The 13,685-nt window shown below is 39.8% G+C and overlaps 1 long non-coding RNA gene across 1 annotated transcript in view; it reads right to left on the bottom strand.

The window, feature by feature from the left end:
- Positions 1-12,962, bottom strand: part of LOC131486118 (uncharacterized) — a 204,889-nt gene extending 191,927 nt beyond the window's left edge. The window contains exon 1 of the long non-coding RNA XR_009249192.1: positions 12,496-12,962. This is a non-coding gene — a long non-coding RNA (uncharacterized LOC131486118). The remainder of the gene's footprint in view (positions 1-12,495) is intronic.
- Positions 12,963-13,685: the final 723 nt, after the last annotated feature.

Genomic DNA, 13,685 nt, shown 5'->3' with positions numbered 1-13,685 from the left:
CAAGTTTTGATGAGGCTATGTAGGAAAGGGAGTCCTTGTGCACTGTCAGTGGGAATGTAATTGTTACAACTCTTATGGAAAACAGTTTAGCAGTTCCTTAAAAAATTAAAAATAGAACTACCATATGATTCAGCAATCTCACTTGTGGGTATATATTCAAAGGAAATGAAAGCAATATCTCAAAGAAATACCTGCATTCATGTTCATTAGAGCATTATTCATAATAGCCAAAATATAGAAACAACCCAAGTGTCCACTGATAGACGAATGGATAAAAGATGTGTGAAATATGTATATATGTATGTGATATGATATTTTTATACATATGCATACCTCTGTTAATACATGAAACGTTGTACTAGATTTTTTTGTTTCTAATTTTTTTTGTTAGATTCTGTCCATATCCTTCTTTGAATCATTATTTCTCTTTGAGCTTTCTTTCAGTCTTACTCTTTTTCTTTTATGAAATTGTGAAATCCTTGAAGTCAAGGGCCTTTGTATAACTAGTGCCAAACAGAGGATTAAACATGTAGCAGGGCCTCAGTAAAGACATAAGTGAACCTGATAATCTTAGAATAGAAGGGAGATGTGAAAAATAGGAACCTGAGAAACTTGAACAGCCACTGTGGACTATGGAAAAAGCTGTTAACTAAGACAAAGTAAAATGGCACCTGAGTGATACTGAAGTTCAGCTGAGACTGAGAACCTTCAGTATGGGTCTAATCAGCAAGTGCTTCCTGGAGGTAAGGGTGGCAGAACAATAAGGAAGAAAAGAGAATTTAAGTTTTGGTAACAATGATTAGCCAGTGGGTCCCAGAGAGTAGTCAGATAAATGACTCAAGATAGACTAATTGATTAAAGTGAGCCTGAGAAACACTACGAGTAGTCTCCACTTGCCTGACTTTCTAGAGAAGCAACACCATCAAAAAATCCAAGCAAAATCTAGTCATCATGTAAAGTGTGGGATAAAGTTAATGTTCTAAGAAAAAATTAAATTTGTGGTTAAAACTCTTCCTACAAAAACAACCCCAGGCCCAAATGGCTTTCCTGGTACATTCAACTAAACATTTAAGGAATAAATAAGACCATTTCTACACAGACTCTTCCAGAAAGTTAAAGAAGAGGGGATATTTCCCAATTCATTCTGCAAATCATAAATACACTGATAGCAAAACCAAAGGCATTACGTGAAAACTACAGTCAATATTCCTCATAAAAATGAATACAAAAGTTCTAAACACAGTTTTGGTGAATCAGATTCAACAACAGTTAACAAGGGTAAAATTTCATAACCAAGTGGAGTTTGTCCCAGGAATTCAAGGCTGATTTAACATTCAAAAATATCAATGTAATTCGCCATATTACCAAACTAAAAAAGAAAAAACATGTATCATTTCAATACATCTATAGAAAGTATATGACCAAATCCAAACTTTATTCTTATAAAAAAAAAACAAAAAACAAAAAAAAAAAAACAACTCCCAGGGCGCCTGGGTGGCTCAGTCAGTTAAGCGTCCAACTTCGGCTCAGGTCATGATCTGGCGGTCCGTGAGTTCGAGCCCCGCGTCAGGCTCTGTGCTGACAGCTCAGAGCCTGGAACCTGTTTCAGATTCTGTGTCTCCCTCTCTCTGACCCTCCCCCATTCATGCTCTGTCTCTCTCTGTCTCAAAAATAAATAAACATTAAAAAAAAAACTCCCAGAAAATTAGGAATAGAAAGGAACTTCCTCAAATGGACACAGGATATCTATAAAAAAACCTAGAGTCAACATCACACTTCATAGGGTGGATTCCTTCTAAGATCAGGAACAAGACAAGAACGTCTACTCTCACTGCTTTTAGTCAACATTATACTGAAGGTTATAACAAGTGTAAAAAGATAAAAAACAAATCAAAGGCATAAAGATTGGAAAGGGAAAAGTAAAAGGAAGATCACACGATCATCTGGATGAAAATTTGATGGAATGTAGAAAGAAGGTACTAGAAGTAATAATGAGCTAACTAATACAGCAAGGTCACAGCATTATAATATCAATAAATAAGAATTAATCATATTTCTACATACAATGAGCAATTAGAATATGAAATTTTTAAAATATTCACAATAACAACAAAAAATTAGAAAATCTTAGAAAAATAACATAACACTGCTGAGAAAATTTAAGATCAAATGAATGGAGAGCTATATCTTGCTTATGGATTAGAGTACTCAATATTTTTAAGATGTAAAATTTTGCTAAACTGATCTATAGATGCAACACACAATCCTAATCAAAATATCAGTGGGCATTTTTGTAGAAATTAACAAATTAATTCTAAAAAAAATCATATGGAAATGCAAAGCACCTGGTGTAGCCAGAACAATTTCAAAAGGTATGAACAAAGTTGGAGGATTTACGCTACTTGGTTTTAAGACCTATAAATTATAGTAACCAACACAGTGTGGTATGGGCATAAGGATGACAGATCACTGGAATTGGACAAAAAGTCCAGAAATAGATGCAAACATTTGTGGACAACTGATTTTCAACAAAAGTACAAAGTCAATTCAATGGAGAAATAATAGCCTTTTTAACAAATGGTGCAGGAACAATAGGATGTCTACATGCAAAAATTAACTTTGATACATAACTTATACCATACATAAAAAATAACTCAGGAAATCCAAACATTATTGAAAAAATAAAGGTCTAAAAAATAGAGAGGACTTGTTCTTAGATCTAAAGACTTGATATAGTAAAGACATAAGTTCTGTGTAAATTAATCTATAGAGTCTACAAAATCCCCATGAATATCTCAACTTTGAAGATGAAGAGTTAAGATTTGATAAGCTGATTCCAATACTTACATATAAATGCAAAATCCTATAATAGTTAAGATATGGTTTAAAAAGAATAATTTTGGAAGACTCCATCTACTCAACATCAAGACTAACTAAAAAGCATAGTAAATAAAACAGTGTAATATTAACTTAAAAATGGAGAAAAAGAATGAAATAAAATAGTCCAGAAAGATAGGTTTATGACAAAGATGACACAATAGAATATCAATATGGAAAAAAAGTTGAAATTCAACTTCCTTTCTCACACTATACACAAACATCAATTCAGGTGGACAAATGAAAAAGATAAAACAATAACCTGTTAGAATATAACATTGGCAGGGCACCTAGGTGGCTCAGTCTTTTAAGTGATCAACTCTTTATTTCAGCTCAGAATCTCACAGTTCATGAGTTCATGAGTTCAAGCCCCGCATTGGGCTCTGTACTGACAGTGTAGAACCTGCTTGGGATTCTCTCTCTCTCTCTCTCTCTCTCTCTCTCTCTCTCTCTCTCTCCCTCTCCCTCTCCCTCTCTCTCTCTCTCTACCTCCCCTGCTCTCTCTCTCTCTCTCTGTCAAAAATAAATAAACAAAAAAGTATAAAATATTGGCAAATATATTCATAATCTCTGGGGTGAGAAAGACATCTTAAACAGAACACAAAAAAATATTAACTGTAAAGGAAAACATAGATCAAATTGACTCCATTAAAATTAAGAATTTCTATCCATCAGAAGATACCATTAAGAAATCACAGAGCATGAGAACATATTTGCATATATATCTCACAAAAGGCTCGTATCTAGGATATTTAAACAGCTCCTACAAATCAATAAGAAAAAGACAAACAACTCAGTAGAAAAAAAAAGGAATAAGACACTTGAAAAGATACCTCCAGAAGTTAATATCCAAATGCTAACTTACATAAGAAAAGATACTCCACTGCACAGGTACTAGGTAATCAGAGAGTGGAAAATAAAAACCACAGTGAAATACCAGAATGACTAAACTTAAAAAGATTGACAACACCAATACTGGCAAAGATGTAGGCCAACGGGAACTCTCTATATGTCTGATGGGGAAAGGGGGAAAAATTTAGTACAACCATTTTGGAAAACAGCTTAGCATTATCTACTAACACTGAAGATACTCCTGTCCTCTGGCTCATCAGTTTCACCAAAATACACATGCAAAGATGTTAAGAAGAATGTTATAGAAATATTATTTTTCATAGGAAAAAATGAGAAAAAGTCCAACAGTAGATAAATAAATTGTGGTATATTTATATTATAATGGAATACAACAGTAATAAAAAAATAAACTATATCTATTCATAACAACATGGATTACTCCCAAAAAGTAATGGTGTAACAAAGAAGGCAGACAAAATAAAGACATATACTAAATGGCTTCACTTTAATATAGTGTCCAAAAAATAATAATAATAAGCCAAACTAAATCTTTGCATCTGGGGACACAAACATTTTCAGGTGGTAAAACACAAAGAAAAACAAAGATGTTATTATAATAAAAGTTGGGGTAGTGGTTACCTTTGGAGGGAGAAAAGAATTGATGATTGGGAAAGATCATGAAAGGGGTCTGTCTCCTAGAAGCTGGTGATGCTCTATTTCTTGGTAGTAGTTCAACAATTATTTGGTTTATGATACATTATTAAGCTGTACATACTTGTTACATGCAGTTTTTGTGCATGTAATATTCCACAACTTTTATGATACTAAATTAACAACAACAGCAGCAAAACCAGACTTCTCTGGGAAGACTTCTATGGCTTATGTATGAGTAACGCCTACAATGAGAAGCTGTTGGCCAAACACCAATCGCCCACTGCCAAAACTAGATTCACCAGAGAAATGACTCTCAATTGTTTTTTCACATGTGCTGATAGTTGTCAGGATCTAGTGCAATAAACCAAGCCAGGGCAGGAACCCCTGTGTTTTTACTAGTCATCATTCATTCCTATCAATTCATTCATTAAACACAATAACATTAAACATCGTCTACAGCCCAGGTGTTGGGCAAGGTGCTGAGGTTGAACCTCAGTGTTGAACAAGTCAGGCATGATCACTGTCCTCATGGAGCAATCCCAATCCAGTGCAGGGTGCTAGGGGTGGCCAAGAGGGAGTAAGGGGGGGAGGGGAGAAAATAAGCAATATTAAAAATTGTGTGGAATGAATGAACAATGAAAAAGTTACCACTTTTTTGTCAAAAAACTGAGTGAAGATATTATAAGAAAATCGTCATCTGAGAAGCCACCTCCATGGAAGTTACCTCCTTGAATTCCTTAACTAAAGATTAAACAGCAGACCAGAAAGATACTATATGAAGCCTCCCCCATTTTGGAGAAAATTGTGGATCCCCACTCATAGATTTAGTCCATTTTGGAAGCTGTCTCCACGACCACACTATTAAAACGTCAAATGGAAGAAAAGTAGGTATACTTGAGTAAGAATATCAGGATGGGTCCTTTCAAAGAACCATATGTTTGGGGCACCTGCGTGGCTCAGTTGGTTAAGCGTCCAACTTTGGCTCAGGTCATGATCTCACAGTTTGTGGGTTCAAGCCCTGTGTCGGGCTCTGTGCTGACAGCTCAGAGCCTGGAGCCTGCTTCGGATTCTGTGTCTCCCTCTCTCTATGCCCCTCCCTGCTTGCACTCTGTCTCTCTCTTAAAAAATAAATAAACATTACAAAACAAAAACAAAAACTGTGTTTTACATCCCTGGGATCATTGAAACATTAGGATGTATCTATAGCTTCCGTTTTCATGTTCAGGGTTTATTTTAGATAGCAAATTTTAGTTGATTTCAACAATTCAACCCATCAAGTAGTTCCTGAGTGCCTGTGTATTGCCCAGGCTCTGCTCTAGGCACAGGATACAAATTGAAGGTACCACAGTGTGTTCTCACTAGTCATCATTCATTTGGTCACCACTGGGGCTAACACGAGGTCCTCTTGAGGTGGCTGGTCCTGTGGGAATGTCACATCAGATAATGTGCCTAGTCTCAGACCAGATCACAAACTCAAAAGAACTTAGTGGGGTGGGGCAGGTCGGGTAGTGCTTGTGCGCTCATTATCTGGAGCCCCTCACCTGGCCTGCTAGATAGGGAAGATTACCCAAAACACTTGTTCACCAAATTAGTTCTTTTACTAATTAAACCAATACTTGGTGAGCACAACTGTATCAGTGCTTATTGTCCCATTGGCTGCAGGTACTGATGGCTCCAGCGAGAACTTCTCTTCGGAGCCAGAATTCCAGGACAAAGGATACACATCTTGTGTGGAGCTATGGTTCTTGCTCAGGATCACACGGGCAGTGGTAGGTGGCAGAGCCTCAGGGAAGGGTTTGCTGAGACACGCTCCCATCACACACATTGGTGGATGTACACGGGCACGTCAACTTCGGCAGACAGGCTCCCTCTCCTCTGTACCTCCAGCCACCAGCATCTTCCCTAGTCTGCGTCTAGTGTGATGGCCCTGCCGGTCCCGAGCTTGGCACAAGCTTGGCATGAGCCTAATTTAAGCAGAAGACTCCAGGAGGGAGGTATGGAATGGGAGGCCTTCCCCGCTGGGGGGTGTGGGGGGAGTTGGTGAGACAGTGGACAAACTGGGTGGTTTCGCCTTGGTGGTGGTTTAGCCATCTCCCAGGAGGAAAAGTACTCAGCAGACTAACAGCAAGGCGTGCTCATCAAAGGTTAGTTTGCAAAAAGCAGGAATAAATGCAAACAAATAAATGCATACAATGCACAGACTACCTAGCTTGCTACAGACACTGCCAGCCTTTCCTGTCCAACTACAAAAGCAAACATCTCTCTGTCTTCTCAGGAACAGAAATAAAGCACTCTCTCTCCAAGGACCACCCCGACAGTGTGCGTGGGAAAGACACAGGGCCCATCAACTGCTGGCTCCTTATTCCAACCGCCCTCCTCCCTGCCCAAACAGCAGACATCCACCACTACTTTTCATCTCCAAATGAGACTACAACCCCCTGTCCGTATGAGGCATTTTACTGCTAGGAAGGAGGACTTCTTCCAGACTTCTCAGCCAAATAAGAAGGTTCTACCATCTCATTTTCAAGAAGCTTACAGACAGCAGGGAAGTGGGAAATTCCAATTCCTCAGGAGTATTTATTTGGGGGGAAGGGAGTAAATATGGGTGTGTCTAAAGCATGTGTGTGTATAAAGTATGCATACATAAACAGTCATGGCTGCCAGAAGAGAATAAGTAAGGCACAAGAAGGTTTGGGTTTTTTTTTTAATTTTCACTTATTTTAATTAGGTTGTGAGGGGGTTTTTTTTTCCTCTATTCTTTCTCCTATTTTTTTCTCTGCATGAACCAAAGAAGAGAATGGCATTGAGAAAGCGTTTGTAAAGAGGGTTCTCTAATATTTCTACTTCCTTGGAGATGCAGCAAAAGGAGAAAGAAATTTATTGTACTTTATATTAAACCTTTAAAAAAATCTAATATCTTTGTATATCCTGAGCAGATGTGAATGGTAATAGTGCCAACATCTTAGACTAAGATTCCCCCAGTTTCCTCTGTTACAGCCAGTCTCCCACCCCCACCCCCACCCCCACCCTCAACTAAAACAGATCTGAAACTCAAAAAGCCTAACCATTCCCGCATTTAAAAATATATTTGCAAGTCATCCAGTGACTTTATTTCCTTCCTCAAAAAAATCCTCTAAATTTATTTTGTGAAGAGGAAGGGGGAAAAGAGTATCTTCTCGGTACCCCTGTAATCTGTAGGCTGACCCCAAAACTAAATATACGTAGTCAGGACTATCTGAAAACTGCACCATTCTTCTTGGAAGGGTGAATAGCTCTATTCACTGCTTTCTTTCCCTTCAATATGAAATGAAGATAAATAGTGAAAGTGGCATTGTATTGGTTCATTTAAACACCAGTCTCTCCTCTTAAAAATACTGTGTTAGTATGAAACTTCACTGACATGATTTTAAACCTCAGTGTGTACCCTGCTGGTTATGTCCACCAGAAGCTACAGTTGACTGCCAAGAGCCATTAATCAGAAAAAGAAATGGATGTACTGGATCCTGGAAATGGTGTAAGGACTGTGCTTCTCTGCAGAGAGGCTCCCCTCCTCTGCCCATTTTGGCTTAGGTCTCAACAGAAGACACAGGACCTCAAGTACAGCACATTCCCTCCCTTCAGGGGTGGGAGCCATGGGAGAACAACAGGGCTCACGGAGGCACTGTGACATTCTGAATCCCTGGTAACATAACTGGGTGTCACCACAGTCTGTACATAACAGAAAAAGGGCAGTAAAGGGCATAAAATGTGCTTACACTGGCCTCTGAGACTAGACAAAATCCAGGGACCCTTCCAGTCCATGTTCCACAATACCTAGAGGCATGCACACCTCTGTCAGCATTGGACAAGTGCACAGCAACACCATCTTGGTCAAAGCCAACTCTGGGCACTCACCCAATAAACCTGAGTTGCTTTCCTGCCCACTCTTTATTTTTTCATGACATTTGAAAGGCAAAGTATCGGAAATGGTTTTAGAAGGCAAGCAAGTGACCCTCATTCACAGAACTGATATTTTAAAACAAGGCCAAATTAAGTTATTTCAAAGATTTATATTTAATTTGTGCCATCAGTAACCAAACATTTTCGAGAGTTAGTGGGTATAGTGGACTGAAAACTATGAGGAAGAGACTATCAACATTCAGGCCACATAAAGAGAGAAGAGAGAGAACAATTAGAATATCAACCCAAAATACAGTGGAGGAATCCCACTAATCTTTTTATTTTATACCTGGGGGTAGGATGCAGGAGAGTTGATGTTCGCTTTTGGGTTTTTGCTTGTAATAAACACATTTCACTTTTGAGCTGGGCTGTGCCAGTTAGTGACATAATGTCCACACAGTAATATGATATGGTAAGCACAAATGCAGTGCACAGACCAGACTGCGGCCTGGGAAAGACAAGCTCTGTCCATATATCAACGGGAATGGCCTGGAACTCAGGGAGTGAGTATTTTGAAGCAATCGCACATGAATTCACCTTCAGGAGATTAGAGGCTGATGTCACCAGGAGAGTGAAGTCATCAGAAATGACCTAAACCGATGGGATGTTGCCAGAACAAAGCCGCACTGTGCAGACACACAGCTTAACTCCTTCTGGGCCTAAGATTTCTCCAAGGCATTTTTTGGTGAATGCAAGGAGACTTCAATGGAGACAACAAAGCCAACAAGACTCCCATTCTCCTTGGCATCAGCTGGCGTTACTTGATGGAAGAGGCTTGAAAATATATTCTACTAATTAAATGCCCAAGAGTAAACCCCCTTCTTTTCATCAAAGAGTTCTACCCTGTCTCTATGCTTCCCCAAGGGAAAAGTAGTAGTAGGCTTGTAACAAATAGCACTGATTTGGAATGAAGGGAATTGTTAGCAATTCCAGAGTGGAATAGTTGGGCCCCTGAAATGGTAATGGAATGACACTACCAAAAACAGTCCCTTCAAAAGGCAACTGGCTGCCTGAGTCTGTCTGTGATCCTCAATGGAGTATTCCATGAGCCAGTAAGCAATAAGATATGGAGCCATCCCTGCCTCCACGGAACTACCTAGCATCCAGGAACCATTTCCTTCTATGTGTTACCTTTATTCTTTTTTTTTTTTTTTTTTTTTTTTTTTTAGAGTGAGAAAGAGAGATCAGGGGAAGGGCAGAGGGAGAGGGAAAGAGAGAATCCTAAGCAGGCTCCATGCCCAGCATGAGATCACAAACTCAAGATCATGACCTGAGCCAAAATCAAGAGTCAGAGGCTCAACCGACTGAGCTACCCAGGCACCCCATGACCTTTGTTCTTGAGAACCAGTGCCACCTGCTTGTTTCACTCCCTTTGAATAAACCCTTGGCTACTGGAGATGTCATATAGCCAATCATACCTTACTTAGGCCAAGTAATAGCAACATACCTTCAAAACTTAAAAGTTAATTGGAAACAGGAAATACTTTCAGATAAGTGCACCCCCTTCAAGGCAGTAGTCATATTAACACTGACTCATCAAAATAGACTAGAGAATACCCTGCTGGAGGCCTTCTTAGAGGCTGAGAGTTGAACCTGGCCTCCTTTCTGGGATGAACATAGCATCTAGAATCTAGAATGCATAATCAAGTGGGTTACCATGGGCATCTTATAAGCTGAAAACTATTATTTACTGAAAATATTTTGATTTCATGATGGTCTTCTACAAAGCAAGGATAAAAGAACAACATCAAAAGGTTTGACCTTAATGAGTTGGCAAAGTGGGAGGCTGACTGCCTTCAGAGGGGGTGGTGGAAGCTATGCACAGAAGGTCTCCTGCCCCTAAAGCTCTCTCTCCTAATGCCTATCACATACCTAAAACTCTACCTTCAAACAATCTGCCTCAAATCAGTGCTTTATCACATTTTTCTCATCACAACTCATGCAAAGAATGTTTTACAGCAATGTTCAGTACTCATACACACACAACAGAAACAAAAGTTCTGCCATAATAATTCCTTTCTGCTACCTAAGATATGCTCTGCTAATTTCTACTCCGCTTCATTCTATATTTTTCAGTGCTGCTTTGACCCATTAATTCAATTTAACAACCACTAATAGGTCAAGATTCACAATCTGAAAAACATTGAGATTTAAGGCCATTTTGGAACAGAACAGATAAAATACAAATTAGGGTACTCAAGATAGAAAACTAAGATCATCTGGAGGGAAATCCCACAGTGCTTTAAGGCAAAGTCACAGGAGACCCTCATCAGATCCTATCAGTCCTCTGACTACATAACTCTTCCTCTGTTCATGCCCTCCCAAACTCATCCCCAATCACAGAAAGATAATATACCCTCCTGGAAAGAATCTAACAGAAATCATCACTCATTGTTTAACCGAGGCCAGTTGAAACCACTGAACGGAAGATCCAGGGGTCAATGCCCACTGAATGGACTGACACCATTAGGAAGCTGAGACTTAACTGGGGCCGCTTTTCTAGGAGGGAGCCAAATTACACTGATTTTAGTGCACTCTTGCATCTACTTGCATAGTAAATGGAAAAGTTAACTGTGCTTTCTTACACTAAAGTATCTGACAAATCATGGGAGCCATTGGCTTTGGAAGCAAGGGCTGGCTTTCAGTGCCACTGAAACATCAAGAGATTTAGGCTGATTCCATCTCGGGCTATTGGGTGAGCTACTCTGACCAAACATGGGATCAATTTTTAAAATACAGTAAATATTTACTCAGCCCTCCTCGGCGGGGCACTACAAGAAATTTGTGGAGCCTTTTATTTGGTTGTATTCAACCAAATTCAGGTGTCCAGGTGTTTAACTGAACTAATATAACGCAGAGTTGTGGTTAGGCTTATTACCGTCACCCTAAGCCTGAACAGCCTTCAAGACCCTGGTACAATTTGCAGGTCTTTAAAATACTGTTCAACATCTATCATTTTCCGACAAAATGTTACTTTTGATCCTTCCAACGTACTTTACTAAAATATCAATAACTTTCAAACATTCAAATTAACATGTGAATAAATGTATCATTGGCTGAGAGAGGCAATTCATAGATCTTAAAAGGGGGAACCAAAGTGGTCAGTTTCACTTTCTGTTTCCACTGAGACTAATTTCCTGTGCACTTGCCTTCAGATTGAAAATGAGTGCGAAATAATCTAATTTTAAATCATAACTCATGTTCTTTACCTTTTTTGAAGTATTGCACCAGCCAGTAGGAGAAGCCCATCCCTAACGTTTGTAATATCCGGACAAAAGCACATATGGAGACCAGGCTCAGGTGCCCCTTTCTTTGCCCACCTGAGGAGCACTGATTACATGCATGTGGACACTCCAGCCAGCATGTGCAGGCTCTACACCCCTTCATTCCACCTCCAAACATAATCACTCCACAGGCACACACCCAGGGTAGACACAGGGCCAGGGAAGTCTAGGTACTGGTCTCAGAGCGTAGTGTAGAAGTGGGCTGTCAGGAGAGGTATGAGGGACTGGTCAGAGGTGGGCCAGAGCAGGCATGGGGCCCAAGGAAGGAGCCCAGTTACCTGAAACCTAAGGGGGAGTGTAGGAGGCAGGAGTACTGCCCTAGTATCGATATATTCAGATTAATGCATTCAATGTGACACACATGACGTCCACAGCCCACAAATGAAACCTCGTCATTACGTCCTCAGAACAAACGTGAATACATGCCCAGCCGTATTTAGAACCCAAGTCCTAATACATTTGTTCTTAGAAAACAAGGCAAGGGGCACCTGGGTGGCTCAGTTGGTTAAGCGTCCGACTTCAGCTCAGGTCACGATCTCGCGGTCTGTGAGTTCGAGCCCCGCGTCGGGCTCTGGGCTGATGGCTCAGAGCCTGGAGCCTGCTTCCAATTCTGTGTCTCCCTCACTCTCTGCCCCTCCCCCGTTCATGCTCTGTCTCTCTCTGTCTCAAAAATAAATAAATGTTAAAAAGAAAATTAAAAAAAAAAAAAAAAGAAAACAAGGCAAAACAAAAATAAAACTAGCTTTCATTGTTTTTACTCAAGTAGCATTTTGGGTTTGTTTTTTTTAAGTTAATTTTGAATACACTCATTTTTTCTTTTAGTGGCTTTTCAGTATAGAACCCATTTTAATCAGCGCCTGCCTGGAGCAAGTTCATAAAGATCTTATACCTGATGTTCACTTCTGCTGTCGACGTATCCTGCCCATTTGCAGAGATCACAGAAAGGAGAATAAACGGGGAAATCCACAGAAAGCAGATCTTTTTCAGCAAGTCTATACATAAGAGGAAGGAGAAAGTAAGGACTATTAAACCCAGGTCTCCTGACATCAGCCAGTATATCATAATAGCTCGTCTGTTAGAGTGTCAAGTAACCCACAGGAAAGAAAACATTTCTCAAACACCTGTAAGTCCATTCCAGGGGGCAGATATGGCATCCTCTCCCACCTGGGACCACTGCAAGGCTAAAATCAACAATTAAGAACAGCTGCAGCCTTGCAGCCAGCTGCCCTTGGTAACCCCCTTGGAGGGAGGGCAGGGAGAGTTCTGGGAGGGGTAATCAGCAGAGAAGACTGAAATTCCTCTTTCTCTGCATTACTTTTCTCTCTTGTGAAATGTGTTGGAACTTCCCCCTGTATGCTGAAGATGTTCCCAAGACTGCTTTTTATGTTTACCAAACATCCTGCAATATTTTCAAGCCATGTAGACTGTGGGGATGTCTAATCTTCCATTTCACAGAGCTAGGGCTCACAGCTTCAAACTGCTGCAGGAATAGATTCCAACGTGCAATTCTGTTGCTTTTGAATAAACTCCTTTAGGAAGAGATCACCAGTATGTGTCATTTAGTCACAGGCTGTGGGACTGTTCAAGAGCTAAGTGAAAAACAGAAGCGACCAAAAGCATTGGTAAATTTATAGATGCAGCAAATTCTCTCAAAGGATTTGACCTGCCCACACTTGAGAAAAAAAAGAACCATAGCCAGATGAAGGGAAGGCTAAAATGGTGAATAATGGTTTGTAGGTATCTCAGGAGAGCAAATGCATGAAGGAAAAGAATTTCAGGGTTGTTCCAGGAAGATTAATGCAGTAAGAGAATTATCTGCAAAAATGAAACTCATCTGAGAAAACTTCAGGTATTGATGACTTTTATTTATTTATTATATTTTTGAGGATGATCTCCCTGAGGGAAACAGCAGAAAAGCCATGAGCTAAATCATTTATAACGAAGAGGGAAAAAGAATCAGCAAATAGATTACTTAGAACATCCTCCTCCTCTGCCAGGCCTTTCAAGCAGTAAAATGGTGACTTAAGTGAGACTATCTCATGAGCTTTATCACCTCTTAATCTTGTTTCTAGCTGCATT

This window comes from Neofelis nebulosa, chromosome 1 (genome assembly GCF_028018385.1).
Source record: "Neofelis nebulosa isolate mNeoNeb1 chromosome 1, mNeoNeb1.pri, whole genome shotgun sequence".
Lineage (NCBI taxonomy): Eukaryota > Metazoa > Chordata > Mammalia > Carnivora > Felidae > Neofelis > Neofelis nebulosa.
The sequence above is the reverse complement of the archived record's forward strand: the minus strand, read 5'-3'. Positions and strand labels throughout refer to the sequence as shown.